This window comes from Heterocephalus glaber, unplaced genomic scaffold, assembly GCF_053883595.1.
Source record: "Heterocephalus glaber isolate CG9 unplaced genomic scaffold, H.glaber_assembly_v1.0 deba00001004, whole genome shotgun sequence".
Taxonomy (NCBI): Eukaryota; Metazoa; Chordata; class Mammalia; order Rodentia; family Bathyergidae; genus Heterocephalus; species Heterocephalus glaber.
The window spans coordinates 6,956,392-6,972,602 of NW_028258179.1; the positions used below are offsets into that span (position 1 = coordinate 6,956,392).

The window sequence follows — 16,211 nt, forward strand, 5'->3', positions numbered from 1 at the left end:
AAGGGGGCCATTTATATGGATAGTTGTGTTAGGTGCCCCTTCTATATCCTGCACAACTGTCACTGTGGCAGTGTGTCCTGGATGAGACTGCTGCTAAAGGTGGTCTGATTCCACACAGAGAAAGGGTGGAGGTCACCTAAGTCGGGGATTCTAGTGTGCAGATCGTGGGGTCACTGGTTCGCTGGCTCGGGCCGGAAGCTCCCTGAGGGCAGACTGTCTGGTGCTGCTATTTCTCTAGTGCAAAGCTCTGTGTTGGGCACTTAATAGGAAATCATTGATTTTTGGTGTAAAACTAAGCTGTTTCCAAGTATGTTTGAAAAAATACTGCATTAAATGAGCATCTTGGATTTCTTGTGGATTTAATATGATGAGCTGCAGAGTGAACTCGGGCGGGAGCATCCAGGAGGTGACATTCTGTAGGCCAGGTCAGCACGGAACCTACTCCGCAGTCTGGCCCACAGGTTCACAGCCCCGCCTGAGGTGCTGGCTCTACCAGGCCAAAAGTTGACTTGGCATTTCGTGGTCAAGAAGGTTTGGGTTTTCCCTCTTCTAGAAGGCAATGTTTGTCACTTTGCCACTGAGGTTTCTTGGGCCTTCTCTTTCCTGGTGGTTCTAGTGGAGCACTCCCAGGCCCGTACATGATTCTGTCAGCTGTTGGGTCCCCTTCCCATATACCCGGTCTTGCTTTAATGAACCGGAGTCTGGGGCCACCCAAGACATGTGACAGTTAACTGGTTCTGTTTGTTACTTCACGAAAAGGACTTTCTCAGTCTGTGGTCACCAAAATCGACTCACACCAGCGTAGAGGCAAAAAGACAATTTACCAGTCCAGATGGCTCAGAAGTCTGGTCATGTTCCCAACATGAATCATACGATGCCTATCCCTCTCTCCATTTCTCTGCCACTGCCTTCCCAGGGAAGGCCTGAAGGCTACGGGGAGCCCTAGCCTCACACCTTGTCAGTTCAGTGGCCTGACTGTGACAGGAAGCATCTCTGTATACACCTGACAGGAAGGTCTTAGAGAAGAATCTCACCCACCCTGCATGGATGCCTATCCCAAAGCCTGCAGCATGCCCAGAACGATGGGGTACTCTGATTGGTCAGCCCTGCGTCTCATCCCACCCCCGGGAGGGGAGATGGGCAGTTCACCCAAAGCCCAGGAAGTGGGTTTCCCAGAAAAGACACTTGTCCTTGTGCTAAGAAAAGAGAAGCAGGGCTGAGTAGACACAATCAGTGGAGCTCCACCACTGACTAGTGAGGATGTCTTGTCACTGAAATCCAGTCTGGACCCCTCATGGGGGAGCCTACAAGATGGAGCCAGCCGGTCTGGGGATTTAACTCAGTGGTTTCGCCGCCTGCTGCACAAGCACAAGGGCCTGAGTTCGATCCCCAGGACCAAAAAAAAAAAAAAAAAAATGGAGCTGGCTGGGTCTTCTGAACAAGCTCTTCCCAGGCCCAGGCCCCTGAGCCTTCATTCTTTCCAGTGGTTGCCTGGACGGCTGCCTCCCAGACCCCACACCTGCCCTGACAGGAAGAATCTGAGCGGGCTCAGGAGCCCAGAGGCCAGCAAACCGCAGACAGGGTCCCCTGCTTTGCCAGACCCTCCTGGAACCGCACTCTGCATTCTCAAAAATGTCCCAGACTCGGGGCTCTGTCAGCGGGAGCTGTCCCTCACCCCGGTGAGGCAAAACGGGGCCTCATCTTATACACATGATGCTTTAGAGACGTTCTTAGGGAGCTGACAGCTAACGCTCTGCTCTCCTGGAAGTGTGGCAGCTGCTTCTTTGAGGGTTTCAGAATCAAGCTCTGCACCTTCCCCATCCCGACTCCAGTTCCTCCTGCCTCCCAACCACCTCCCCTCTTCTGCACGGGAGCAACAGCAGTCCTGGGAAGATGACAAACCCGCCTGATGCAAAGAAGATGAGATCTTTCATTTCTCTAAAGAAAGAGAACAAATCTTTTCCAGACAAAATGGCATAAAATCCTTTCTCTTCCTGACCTGTGCTCAGCTCAAAGATAAACTCCAGAGATAACTCCAGGGCCCCCTGAAGGAGAACCCTGAAAGACAATGAGAAGGAGGCAAATTGAATAGGACCCCAAGGTGCAGAAGAAAGTCGCCGCTACAGGGTGTCCTGGACCCATCCTGACAGGGCAGGTGATCAGGCCCAGCCAGAGCAGGGAGCCCAGAAACCCCCTAGCCCTGAATCAAGAGGAGCTTCGCAACCTGCACCCCAGCTGTGCTGGAAAGGGGGCGCCTTCACTAGATCCTGAGAGCCCCTCTCTCACGGGCAAAGAGGGGAGAAGGGGCCCAGGCACATGAAGCGGCCCAGGAAGTGTCTTCCTCCTGTGAGACTGAGCCTCCTGTCACGGACTGACAGCTGGAGGTCCGCCTTGGGGAGCAGCAGGCGCCCCGGCCCTGGAGACTAGCCCAGCAGACCAGAGCAAAACGCAGAGCCCCTGAAACCTGAACTGTAGCCGGGGCCAACGGAGAAGCCGCCCAGAAGCTGCATGCCGGAGCTAAACAGGGAGGCACCTTCTGAAAGGGCAGAGGGGACCCAGGGCTCCCAACAGCAGACGAGGGGCCCAAGATATGGTTGAACACAGCCCATCGGCCGGGTATGGTGTGCCTACCTGTGACTCGAGCACTCTAGGAGGCTCAGGCAGGAGGATTGCAAATTCCAGGCCATCCTGGGACAACGTAGCAACCTATCAAAGCCTTGTCTCAGAATTAAAAAATAAAGGGGGCTAGGAATGTAGCTTTGGGTGAAAGCTCTGGGTTTAATTCCCAGTACTGTAAAAATAAAACAAAACACACAAACAAAATATCATCTGTCATTTCAAGAACCAGGAAAATTACAATTGGAGCAAGGACTAATAGCGGCTGGAGAGCACCCCTGAGGTGGATCCGATGTGGGGGTAAGGTGATCAGGCTTTTAAAGAAACGGCCACAGCACTGCTAGGGCGACCAACTAAATCCTAATGTAGCAAAGCAGAGTGATGTCCGACGAATGAAGCAAATGAAAAATGAGGGAGATTCCACCAAGGTCATGGAAGTTACCAAGAGGATCTGAGGGGAAGTTACAGAACTAAGAATGTCATGATCCAAAACTTTACAACAGCCATTGGGTGGGCTCAGGAGCTCAGATGGCAGGAGAGAATTGCTGAACGAAGACGGCAATAGGATTCACCCAGCCTGAATACGACAGGGGGGAGAGAGTCGGAGTCCACGAACAGAGCCCAGGGCATGGGACAGTGATAGAGGGGTGCAACCCGTGGAAGGGAGCCCAACCGGAAGAGCCCTGTGGTGATGGCCACATTGTGTCCTAATGGAGGAGACAGCCACGTGCCCTGGGACGCGTGATAAAGCTGTGTGAGCTACACACACGTGTGCGCGCGCACACACACACACACACACACACACACGAGTCCAGCCGGCCTGGGGACACCTGCCGCAGTTGTTAGCCCGGACCAGTCCGTGTCCTGGTGTGACCCTGTGCTCTGACTTCCGAACATGCTACCCTGGGAGGAAGGGAAGTAGGTGAAGCCTATCTTTGGATCATTTCCTTAAACTGCTTGAGAATCTAAAGTTTTATCGTTACAATTTCAATTTTAAAAGGCAGAGTTCCTCCCAGGCAGTGTATCCCATTCTACAGGGAGGACCAACCAGATGTTGGGGCTCCACCCGAGAGAGACTACTTAGAAGGCAGAATTTCAGTGAATTATCTTGAACCAGCTCCCCCATGGGTGTTATCACCAAAGCCTTCCCTGTTCTAAAAGGTGTCCAGGATTTGTTTAAATCAGCTATGGCATGAAACATAGGTATAGCCTGATGTGGTGGCACCCCGTCCCCCCGCCCCTGTAATCCCTGCACTTTGGGAGGCTGAGGCAGGAGGAATCTAGAGTTTAAACTCAGACCGGGCAACTTAACAAGACTATGTCTCAAAATCTAAAAAATAAAAACAAAAGTGGATTGGGCACGTAGCTCACCAGGAAGGCTCTTGATTCAATTTCCAGTGTCACAAAAACAAAACACAGATATGACTATCAGGCAGGAAGAATCTAGGCCCAGAGACTCTCATAATAGGTGTCCACCCTGCAGGCCAGATGGGGGTCCCTGGTCCGGGACAGAAGAGGAGGGAGGACAGAGCTTGGCCGGGGAGGTTTCCTCCGGAAGGAGTGGGAGATGCAAACTGAGGGCTGAATCCTCGGAACAGTCCCAGTTGCTCTGGGTGACAGGGATGGGCCCTGGCTGTCTGGAATCTGGTCCTGGGTGATTTAGGGCAGCGGGAGGATTGGTTTGGCATGAGAGTTTGATAAAGGAGTCGATTAGTCTGGGGCTGTGGATGGTTGCTTTGCTGCAGCAAAGAGGCGATGGCAGAGGAGCTTGCTAAGTCTCGGAGCAGGGCAGCCCTGGAAGGCGCAGCGTCCTCAGGTTCCAGGCCCCAAATGCAAGAGCATCAAAAATACAGAAAACAAGAAAATATAAAGTCCATACCCTCCCCATCTGGCTCCGCTCGAGTGTCTCCCTTTGTCCTTGCTGGACACAGCCATCCCAGGCCCAAACACCCGCAGCAGGAAATAATGGGTGACCAGGGAACGGGCGGACCCTTTGGGACAAACAAACCAGGAAGTAAATCGATTATCTTTGACTGCAGTTCAAAATGACTATAAAATCGCTTTTCCCATCTTCTAACCTACCACAGACACTCAAAGATGCCAACTTAAATGCACACTGCAGAGGCAGAAGCCCTAAGGTAAGAACGAGCCACAGCTCCTTGTCACATGAAGCAGCGAGGTCCCCCAACAGGAGGAAGACTAGTGACCGGCTCCTCTGGGCTGTCCTGTGAGCCAGAAGCTCTGGATCACCCAGGCGCTCGTCAGGAATGCGCTCACAGGCCTCACCTAGCCCTGCTGGATCAGGTCGGCATTTGAACCAAATCCACGTCAGCTCTGAGCAGCTCTGCCTCAACAGCTGCCGCCTCTGCTCTCTGAGTTGCACTAGCTTCCGTCTCTTTCTGTTGAGGTGGTGTGCGCCGCTTACACCTGGGGTAGCCGAGGAAGCACTGTTAGGTGCCATGAGGGTTACTGTGTATTGTGGTTCGGATCTAAAGTGTCCGCCAAAGTCTCGCGTGGGTGGAAGGTGACGATCGTGGGGTGCTGTGTTCATCAGTGGTTCCGTCCACTGGCGAGTCCACAGCTGAGTGTGCCGGAGGAGCGGGGCTGGGTGGAGGGGGTCCCTGGGCTAAGACCTGGAAGGGTACGTTCTTGTCCCCAGCTCCTCCCTGCTCTCAGCTTCCTGGCTGCCATGGGTTGAGCAGCTTTCCTCTGCTCTCCACCATGCACTCCTGCTTCTGAGCCTGCCAACCATGGACTGAAACCCTGAGCCAAAATACACCTCTCCTTTAAATTGTGGGTGTCAGGCATTTTGCCCCAGCGATGAAAAAGTGACTGAAACGATGCATTTCCCAAACATCTTATAAAGTAGCCATTTTAAGTTTTCCCTAAGGGCCCATTACGATGCGGCTGGAATTTGAGGGGGACCCAGCAGCCACCCCATCTCCACTCTGAAGCAGTGGTGGACTGGCAAGGAGGTGTCGCTTCCCTCAGCCTCTTGGGGACCTCTGAACCCAGCTGAAAAGAGCTGACCTTCCTGGGGAGGGGCTGGGCCTCAGGCAGGAACGTACAGGTACGACTGAGCCTGAAAATGGAAGTGCGGGGGTTAATTCTGCCCCAGGAGATGCGTCCGAGGTCTGATCTGATGAACACAGGCTTTGTTTTCTCCATTTCTTCCACCTCCTCATCGGATGAGTCATCTTGGCTCTTTTTATGAAACTTTTGTTGAGACAGGTGTTGAGTTTTTTAAAGGTATTCTGGGCAGTGTTTTAAGAAGCTCGCCTGTTTCTCAATCTGATCTCTGGCACACTGTTTCAAGATCAGCCTCTCGTGATGTTTCCCGTGGTTTCAGTTGATGGTCACAGATTTCATGCCAGAGACAAATAAAGAACTAGCGCTGCTTTCCCGACAATAAGCTTACATCTCAGAAAGAAGATGCACTGGGGTATTATGAGAGAGCCACTCAGCCAGAGTTCCAGTATTCCTAATTATCATCTTCCTCCTAGTTAAGGGAGGATCCAGAGGAAGACAGGGACCATGCAATGAGAGGCAGGCATTGTCCCAGGCAGGCCACATGTGCTGCAGGGCTGGATGTCTTCACTTTTCTCTCTTCGTGGGCACCGTGCACAGCATAAAGGTAGCTCAAGGAAGCAGCTGCAGGAGGCCCATTTCCAAAAGGCTTCTCTTCCTGCAGTGCAGTAAAGAATTTAGACCAACCTGTGTCCCAGGCAGCATTTTCCTTTCTGTTAAAGGAAGAGACTAAGCTTTGTCCCTGCAAGCCCTCCCTGTTCACCGACCTGCTCCAGGATTCTTCTGCAGAGTTCTCTCGTGCGGTTCTTCCTCGGTGGTAATTGGACATTTACCGATTCCAGCCCCAATCCTCTAAGAGAATTTCCCCGTGATATTTTGTGCTTGCTATTTGCTTTGTAAACTTTGAAACTATTTATGCCTGACATGTTTAGGATCGAGTGGAACATAACCAATGGCCCACGCGTTGTGTTTCGAGCGACGTCACAGGTGTTGCAGAACTTGTCAACCACGTCAACAACATCTACTCTGCCTTTTGCTGTTTTATTGTAAAATATGACCATTTCTGGCTTCATCTGTGTTGAGGATTCACTGCCAGTCCCTTTTGTTTGTTTGTTTGTTTGTTTGTTTTGAGATAGGGTCTTGCTATGTAGTCCAGGCTACCTTTAAACTCCACAGGGGGCTATTGGCCACATCAGCACAGCCTGGCCTGACTCGGAGCTGGAGGTGTTGGAGAGCCAGGACCAGGGCAGCGCTGGGGTCAGGTCTCAGCCCCACAGAATGTGGGGAGGGAGGGGAGCGGGGTCAGGGGACAGGCGACAGCAGCTGTAGGGTGCAGGCAGAGGAGGGCCCAGCCGCCACACACTCTGGGATGAGCTTGTCTCACTCTTAAACCTCCCGCGTGCCCCAGGGGAGGGACTTGCTGGTGCTCAGGTGAATACCAGTTGCCTAACTGCCTGTTATGTTTAACCCACACAGTTACAAGGAGCACCTGGAACCAGGCAGATGCTGGACGATGCCTCCCTGGACCATGCACCGCCTGAGGAGCTCACAGGACACAGGCAAGTGCTTCCCCCTACAGACTGCCATCGGCACTGCAGTCACTTTTACACCTGCCCTGCTTGCTTGTTTTGAGACAGGGTCTAAGTTGCTGGGTTGGCCTCAAACTTGTGATCCTCCTGCCTCAGCCCCTGAAGCCAGCCCTGATTGTGAACCCAGCTCTCTCCATAATGCCCTAAAACCCTGCTTACAGCTGACTCATCAGAAGCTAATAAAAGCAAATTTCTCTTCCTTTCTTGGAAGAAAATGTCAGAAAACCCTTGGCCAGGTGTGTTGCTAATGAGTTGTCCAGTGCACCTCTTCTTCCCTAGGAGACACTTGCTGTTTAGGAGGTGGTTTACACAGCATCGAAGGCTCGGGGCAGGGAGGGAGGAATGCTCCTAATGCCAAGGTCACCTCTGCAGGTGCCCAGTGAAGCAGGTAGCGAGTGCCACCTGCTGAAACATGTCCCATGCTATTCAGTGGCTTCAAAACTCCTGCTTAAATACCCCTTTTCATTATGAATACCCTCCTCAGGGCCAAAGAAATTATAGCTCATTATCTTGCCTAATTTGCATGCTTACTAATTATCTACCTCAATATAAAGCATCAGAATCCAAATGTTTCGCAGTAAACAATGATTTAAGTCTGGAATAAACAACTTCCCTTTCTCTCATCAATGTGATTCTCTATCTCATTGCCAGACCCAAGCTGGAGAGAAAAATCCATTTAGGACAGCAGAACTAGAGGTGGGGTGGAGGCTCTTTTATCTCCTACGGCTTTGAGCCAGGAAGGAGGCATTTAGACAAAGAAGACAAAAGTCACACAATAAAAATACCTTTTGGCTGCAAACTGCAAATTTAAAACACTCTATTTCCTGGATATTTTTCTTGCCGGTAGCTTCGCTCATCCAGCTCTTTGGTCCTGAAAGTTGCGGAACTTGAAGGCGAGGGGATGGTTTGCTGGTTTGGCTGAGGCGTTAAAGGGGTTGCAGGTCAGAAGAGGCGGAGCACAGGAAGGAAAATGCCCACTGTGCTCCTGCACTGGGCCTGCGTCTTGGAGCTCAGCATCCGCCTTCTCCACTCCAGCCGCCCACTCTGCAGCAGTCGGAAGTGAAATCACTCTTCAGCACTCATGGCCACTCATGCTCACAGCAGCACGTGTTGTCCTGCCACTGTGTCTCTGGCTCTCATTGCTGCTCGGCAGTTTCTTATTTGTCTTCATTTCTTTTTTAATTCTCCACTGTAGATATTCGAAATATGATGCTCCTTGATCTAAGGGTGGGTGCATGTGTCAATAAACCCATCGCAAGCCAGAAATGCATGACAGCCCCTCGTCTAAAGGACACTGCAGCATGTGGGCTTTGCCTCAGCTCTCGGGACAGGGTGGAGGCTGCGCTTGCTGCCTCTGTCCAGCTCCAGAGAGAGGACTGGACACCGCTAGCCAGGAAAAAACCCAGCTCACAATTCCAAGTACTGTTTCTACTGAATGCATCTCACCTTTGCTCAAGCATATCATCAGATCTGTAAGTTAGAGACCATTTCAGGCACCGTTAAAATGCTAAACTGGCGGATTCATTTCCAAGGGCAGTTGTAACAAATCACCATTCTCTGGGTGGCTTGGGCAGTGGCAATGCCTCGCCTCACAGCTCTGCAGGACGAGGCCGAAATCACAGTGTCAGCGGGGTTAGTTCCTCCAGAGGCTCTGAGGCAGAATCTGTTCTAAGCTTCTCCCAGCTTCTGGCAGCTGCCAGCGACCCCTGGCATCTGTGACCCTTCGAATGCACCCTTCCTGTGTCTGCCTCTGTGTCCACAAGGCCTTCTTTCCTGTGTGTCTCCCAAGGACAACAGCCACTGGGTCGGCACCCAACCTGACCCAGGGCGACCTCACCCAATACAAACACGTCTCAACGTGGTCACAGCTGCAGAGTCCCAGTTTCCCAGAAAGGACCCGAGACAGATTCCAGGGGTGAAGATTCGAACATATCTTTTGGGGAGGACACAACTCCACCCCCCTAACATTGGGATCTGTCAATTTAGAAAGCATTTAATAGATTTCAGCTTCCTTTTTACTAAGTCATTATTCAAGCTGTATACTTTTCGTCAGATAATTTGCATTATCTCCTTAGAGAGAAATCTACTAAGCTCACTTCCTCCGCCTCCGCTGCGTCACTATCCTCTCTTCCCTGTTGCCACGGCTGACCCCCTTTCTCTGTCTCTCCTCTGTCTCTAACTTCCCAAGCGTCCTGAAAACTGACTTGATGCCAGATTAAAACCCACCCAAGGTGCCCACTGCCTCCGGGATCCTCATTCCTATAGGAACTGCTTCTGTCCAGTCCATGTCCTATTTAGAAGCCGTCCTCCTGTCCCTGAAGAGGGGAACATCTCTGTCGGCTTTCCCAAAGTGTGAGAAATCCCCATAGTCCTTGACCATGACTCTTCTACTGGGGGGCTGCTGAGAAGATCAAGGTCGTGTTTTGTGCCCATGGAGAACATGTTAGAAAGGCCCTCTCCTCCTTGAAGCATCCTGGCACCCCATGGATTTTCATGCTATTTCTCGGACCTTTTCCCAGGGACCCTTGACTAACACGGATCGAATGCCAAGGCTTCCCAAGCTTCTGATGAGCCTGTCCCCTACTTCACAAGCATTTGGGCTGCAGAGATGGACATCCAGATAAAATTTTAAGTAGCTTGCTGTGGGTCCTGCAGGTCATGGACGTGTCCCAAGAAGGTGAGAAGGACCAAGCCTACTAGCCATTCCGTAGGAAGGTTTTGGATGGAGGCATCCTTGAGGTATCAGAATGAGTAGGGACAAAGGAAACTGAAACCATTTAACTCACTTTTGTCCCTCCTAGATGTGACTTAGTTCAATGAGCTTGACAATGGTCCCAAAAAGAATTCTAAAATGTGCTATGAAGCAATTAATGAATCCCAAACAATAAGTCAAAGAAAGAATTGCTAAGCCTATTCATGCTCTTCTGTGGTGGGTTCCTGGGGCCTTCAAAAAAGGGGAGGAAGTGGCCAGACTTGCTGATCCCCCTCCTGGGGTGTTCCATGATGTCTCCAGCCTCTTTGGAATATGTGCAATCCTGGGGAACTCATCACCTCCCAAGGCAGGTTCCTGTGTCTTTCAGCTGCTCAGACTGCAAGGAAATTTCTCTTTTTTCCTCTTTGCCCAAACCACATACACTGAGACTTTTTACTTCTTGTGTCCATCAGTTCAAGTATTTACAAGCCCATTCTGTGGAAGCCATCACCATCCATACCTCAACACTGAGCTTCTCCCCATTCAGCCTGGCTTCATGATGATTAGTGGTGCTGGCAGCTGAATCTCTCCATGGTTCCCTGCTCACAGTTAACACTCCAGTAGCTTTTACTAGTAGTGGTAGATGAGTCACAGCTGCTATATTAATCAGATTTCCGTTGCTAAAACAAAATACCTGACATATACAACTTAAGGGGAAAAGGCTTGTTTTGGCTCATGGTTCAGAGGGTTCCATCTATGGGTGGCTAATTCCAAGGCAGAAACATCATGGCAGAAGGTGATGGTAGAGGAAAAATGCTCACCTCCTGGCAGCCAGGAGCAAAGACAGAGAAATAGAGAGAGGAAGAGAGAAAAAGGAAGAAAAACATACCCAAGGAGGAAAATATGTCCTTCTAGGTCCCGCCTCCCCTGTGACCTACTTCGTTCAACCAGGACCTTCCTTATAAAGCTACAAACGCATTAATGGATTAATCCATTGATGATATTTGCATCCCCATGACCTAAGAAGCTTCCAAAAGCCCCACTTCTGAACACATGGGCCTTTGAGGGGACATTTTCTGATCCAGAATACAATATCGTGGCTTCATTTGTACCATTGGACTTCTCATTCAGGGGCTGATGTTATCGATGTTGAGCTTTCTCATATTCAGTCCAGTTTCCTTTTTATTAGTTATTAATTACCACCGTGCTCCGGCATCATCTGCAGGACTTTCTCCAAATGCAGAAGTCTAGTCATCTAAAACCCAAGGACAGAGGGACCATTTTCTCCACGTGGAGAATCTGGAGCTCAGAACTACACAACAGCCTGAGAAAGAAGAGCGAGTACAATGTGCAGAAGGCTCTCCAGTCCGGGGTGAACCACAGCTTTATTGCTGTTATTATAACCCTGTTATCATCCTCAACCTGGTGCATTCCAAAAGAGCACGGGTCATCAAGATTAAAAGGCAGATAACAAACCAGGGAGCAATATTTGCAATAATTATAGGAGACAATGAGATAATATTTTAATACAGAGTTCATAAATGTCAATAAGAACTGTAGAAATTTCCTGGCATAAACACGCTAATGATTAGTTACAAAAAGAGAAACTGAAGTGATGAATAAGTGGGGAAGCAAGGTCATGATATGCCTATAATCAGAGAGCTGAAAGCTAAGATAATGCTGAGGTCATTTCAGACTTATGTTATTTTTTATTTTGTTCAATGCTGTCTGAAGCACAAGGAAGGAGACCCTTGCAAACTGCTAGTGAACTAACAATGATTCCCCCTTTGTGGATGCATTATAAAGCAAAATGACATTCCAAAAATATGCATGCCTCTACATATTAATTTTAACTAGGTTTAATGGTATTTTTAGTAATAAAAATAGAAATAACCTACACGTCCAGCATTCGGTGGGTGTAAATTATGGCTGTCTCCAGCAGAAAGTTTCTTGATCCCTACCTTCCCTGCAAGCCCTCAGGCTTTCCAGATCAAATCCCCACTGTCTGGTGACCACGTCACATGGTCGTTGCCTACCTCTGTGTCTGGTTTCCTCTTCTCTCTGAATTCTCTGTGGCAAGGATGCTTCATTGACCCATCTATATTCAACAAATATCCAATGTTCAATATTCAAAAAATGTTTATTAAATGAATGTGAACAGAGTATGTATGGAATACCCTGTACTCCTAAGATAATACTGATAGCATGTCATACAGTTTAAAAATTCTTACATAATAAAGACAAGTAGAAAAAGGCAACATGTATTTACTCCTACATTCACAACGATAAGAAAGCTCACATTTATTAAGTGCCTTCTATGTTAACTGCAATATGTAGGTATGTATAGTATATTTATAGTCTTTTAATCTTTATATTGATTCTTTAGGGTTCCATCCATATTTTTATTTTAAAGCAGGTAACATTTTAATCCCTTTTACTGATTAACTTGGGCCACTAAGAAACTCAACCAAGATGGCACCAGCAGGAAGTCCAGTGGGGCTCCCACCCAGGCTGCCTGGTCCTGGGAGCTGACCCCCTGAAAACCTCACTTGGGCAAAAGAAAGTCATCAAAAGCTGTACTAAAAATGTATTGCACAAAACTCACTAAACTATTAATCATGGTCAGTTTTGCCTGGTAGGACTATAAGGGATTCATTTTCCTGTATTATCAATTTTCTATGTTAGCCTCAAACGACATTCACAATGGGAAGAAAACAATAAATATTTTGAAAAAGAGAAGATTGGTGACAAATAAATGGACATGTATTCATGACAAAATAAAAATCTTACTTAAAATGTCCCCGAGGGTTCAGTTTTGCTGAAGTCTTAGAAGAGCTTATCCATGAACCAGAGCTGGAGTGTCTTGCTGGCAGCTCACCCGTGTAAGCAGGACACAAGCAGAACGGGGCAGTCAGAGCCAGGCAGCTTACCCAGAAACCAAGTCGTCTAGAATGCAACCAAGCACGACAGTCCCTGCCATGGTCAATTGATTGTGTCAACTTGAGAAGAGAAGCTCAACTAAATTGGCTCAGCAATTCCACACCCTAGGGAAGACTCACCCTCAGGGGTTTGTCACCTGGGTGGTACAAAAATGAAGAAGGAGGGATCTGCTTCTGTTTCTTCAGAGCAGCTCCAGTCTTTGCCTTCATCTTGAACGTCATCTTCTGGCTGCCAGCGCAGACCCTTCACCCTTCCATGCAGACCCATCGGCCCCCTGATAAGGACACGCAGGGGACTCTGCAGTGAGCTCCAGAACTTCGACTGAATCCCTTGCTCTCCAGTGTGCAGATGCACCTTCTGGACTCTTCCACATCCGACTCTGTGGGCGGCCATTGTAAGCCAATCTTATAATTTCTTATATGTCTGTATATCTTGTGTCATATCTGTCTCCCTAGTAAACACTGACTGATACGGTCCATTTGACCACAGATTCCACAACTGCATATTCAACCAACCTCAGATTGAAGGTATTTAAAAAATGTATGTACAGACGTTTTCTTATCATTACTCTTGAAATGGTACAGTACAGTAACTGTTTCCATAGCACTTGTATTAGGGATTATATGTCTCTATAGAGGATTTAAAGTACATGGGGAGATGTGTGTAGGTTATGTCCATCCATCAGGCTGGGGAGGGGGTGACTTTGGGTCAGCTGGACACAGCTTCACAGACTCCAGCATGGCCAAGCACTTACTCACCCTGGCAGGAGCAGTCCTGTCAGCGTTTCACTGTAAGTTGCCACTAATTTCAAGCTGATGCTGATGAAATGAGACACTGAGACAGGCTAATAGTTTCCGGCCCCATGCTGGTGGCAGCTGAAATGTTTATTTTCCTAGCTGAGGCATTGATCCCACAGCCAGGGGTCAATTACAGAGACTTCCAAGTGAACTATGACTAATTTAAAATATTTTCCAAAAACATAGTTGGGTTTCACTGTAATGTGCTAAACAGGCAGAGAGTCTTTTTCAAGCACTATGAATTCTCAGTAGGGCAGCAACCCTAAATGCTGTTCATTTCAGGCAAACAGAGAAACAAGGACATATTTCTGGTACACGTCACTCGCTTCAGCCAGGCCCTGGGATTCAGAAAAGTGGAAATACACAGCGATTCATTCGTCGACTTTCAGTATTGAGATTCAGAAAACAACCAGGATTAAAGAAAGGATCGTTACAAAGGGCACTTTTCAAACATCTAGGTTTTCCCAGTGAGATACTGAGGCAGGAGAAGAAAGGGAGGGTCCAGCGCCTCGAAGCCTGCTTTCTGGGCTAGAGCTGAGGTATCTGGTTACCATGGAAACATCTGGGAAAAACAGAAGGGTCCTCCACGAAGCCTACTTTCTAGGCTAGATCCACCTTCCCAGATAAGTGTTAGCCTCAGTCCGCATGCCCCTGTCTGAACACAAGGGGAAAATATAGCCAGATAACTTAGCTTATACTCAGCGAGTCCTCCGAGATGCACCAGAGTCTTCTGCAGCATTTGGGGGGACGCCATCCCAAGTACCATGTCACTGACTATGCAGATTTGAGCCCCGGAGGCTTTGGGCTCCAGGACAGCTCCTCCAAGGTCCATAACAGGCTGAGTCAAGTCACTCACACTTCAGACCAACCCTCAATCCCACCCCAAACCCTGAACCCCAAAACCCTCAAAACCAAGCCCCTCAGGGCTGTGAGTCCGGAGGATCTGCCTTTCACAGGCCACTCCCACCCACCTGTGGAGTGGATCTTGCCTTTTCTCTTTCAAATCAACCATTGATCCTCCTGCTGCTCTCCGTATGCCGCTCAATTCTTGGTTTAGGACACCAGGGACCTGGACAAGCCCCCAACCTGGCAATGACACTTAAGGCAAGGCATTTGTCATCAATTAGGGATTAAAGTCATCCAGAGGGCATGGGTTTGAGAAATCATCAATCACTGTCACAGCTGACTGAAAATCGGTATGCGAATAAGCGTTTCATGCTCCTAAAATGGATATTTAAAAATCTCTTCCAGCTGACTCCCACAGCATTTTCCTATAGCCACAAACCTACAACGCTGACCCCAGCTGGGCCCCCCGAACTCTGTGAGGAAGCTACAAGACACCCATTTCTTTGCACATCTCGCAGCCCACTGAACGCGGACAAAGTGTGTGTGATTGGCCACGTCCTGAATACTCTGGCTTCTAATCATCTTCTCTCTTTCTAGCATATGATTCCAGCAAATGGGCCCAGGAGACTTTAACCCTAAGTTACAAGTACTTATTCACCTGTGATGTCCTCAGATTGGACCTTCTTTCCTAGTAGTGTTTTTAATATATTTTTAAAATTAGTATGATTGTGATATATAATAATTCTATTCATCTGGGAAATTTGTACATGGACACATCCCATATCACTCATTTTTATTTCTCCCTTTTCTGCCCAGTCTTCAGTCTCCAGATCCCCTTCCCATCTGCACAACTTCCTAAAGAAATTTTAAAATTTATTGCAACAAATTTTACATTTCCCTTCTGTTTCAAAAGGCCAGACCAGACTATTTGCACAACTCATCAACTGATCGCCAGACCCCGTTTTTAATCAACAAAGCTCTCTTGGCCAGTATTAGAAGCCAGAACATCTACAATCAGAACATCTTAACCAATGTCAGACGCCAGCCATCCTCCGCCCCATGGAACCCGGGTGTGGGTGAGCACTAGGCCCGTGCTCAGCTGCATGCATTAATGGTAGACAGCATGTGGGTGTATGTACATACTGTGAAATGACCCAAGATCTCACTAAAGGGACGCAGATCTCCAGAATCGATTCATCCCACATATTGGAAACTTTGTACCTTCTGACCAACGACTCCTATCCCCCCACACCCAGGATTCTACCCTTGTATCCTGAATCTGACTTGTGAGAATTGCTACCGTGGTTTTTCATTTAACCTTTCAAAGCTCCAAACGTTAGAGAGACTCTGTCAAAATAAAATCTCAGGGAACCATTTTTTTCTTTTATCTCATTTCCTGCTTCCCTTTCTCCTCTCCATTTCCACCGAGCAGGATTTCAGCCCTGAGCTAAGGAGGAGGAACACACTGGGGAAAAATCACAGACAAATAACACAAATAAAGAGAAAGACAGTTCGCTTTGAGTCTGAGGCCTTCAAACCCGGGGTGGGCTTACAGCATGGGAGGTTGGGAGATTTGAGCAGGGTATGAGGAGGCCCACAGGATGGGCAGAGGAGAGGGAGAGAAGAGAGTGTGACTGTGGGTAGCCTGGGAAGAGTCTTTCTGGCCCTGCTCTTGGGGGCAGGGTCCTGGGCAGGGACCAAGAG

At 48.7% G+C, this 16,211-nt stretch overlaps 1 long non-coding RNA gene across 1 annotated transcript in view; it reads left to right on the forward strand.

Moving 5' to 3' along the window:
- Window positions 1–15,975, forward strand: part of LOC110346409 (uncharacterized) — a 30,078-nt gene extending 14,103 nt beyond the window's left edge. Inside the window, exons 2-3 of the long non-coding RNA XR_002390445.2 lie at window positions 7,120–13,258; window positions 15,421–15,975. This is a non-coding gene — a long non-coding RNA (uncharacterized LOC110346409). The remainder of the gene's footprint in view (window positions 1–7,119; window positions 13,259–15,420) is intronic.
- Window positions 15,976–16,211: the final 236 nt, after the last annotated feature.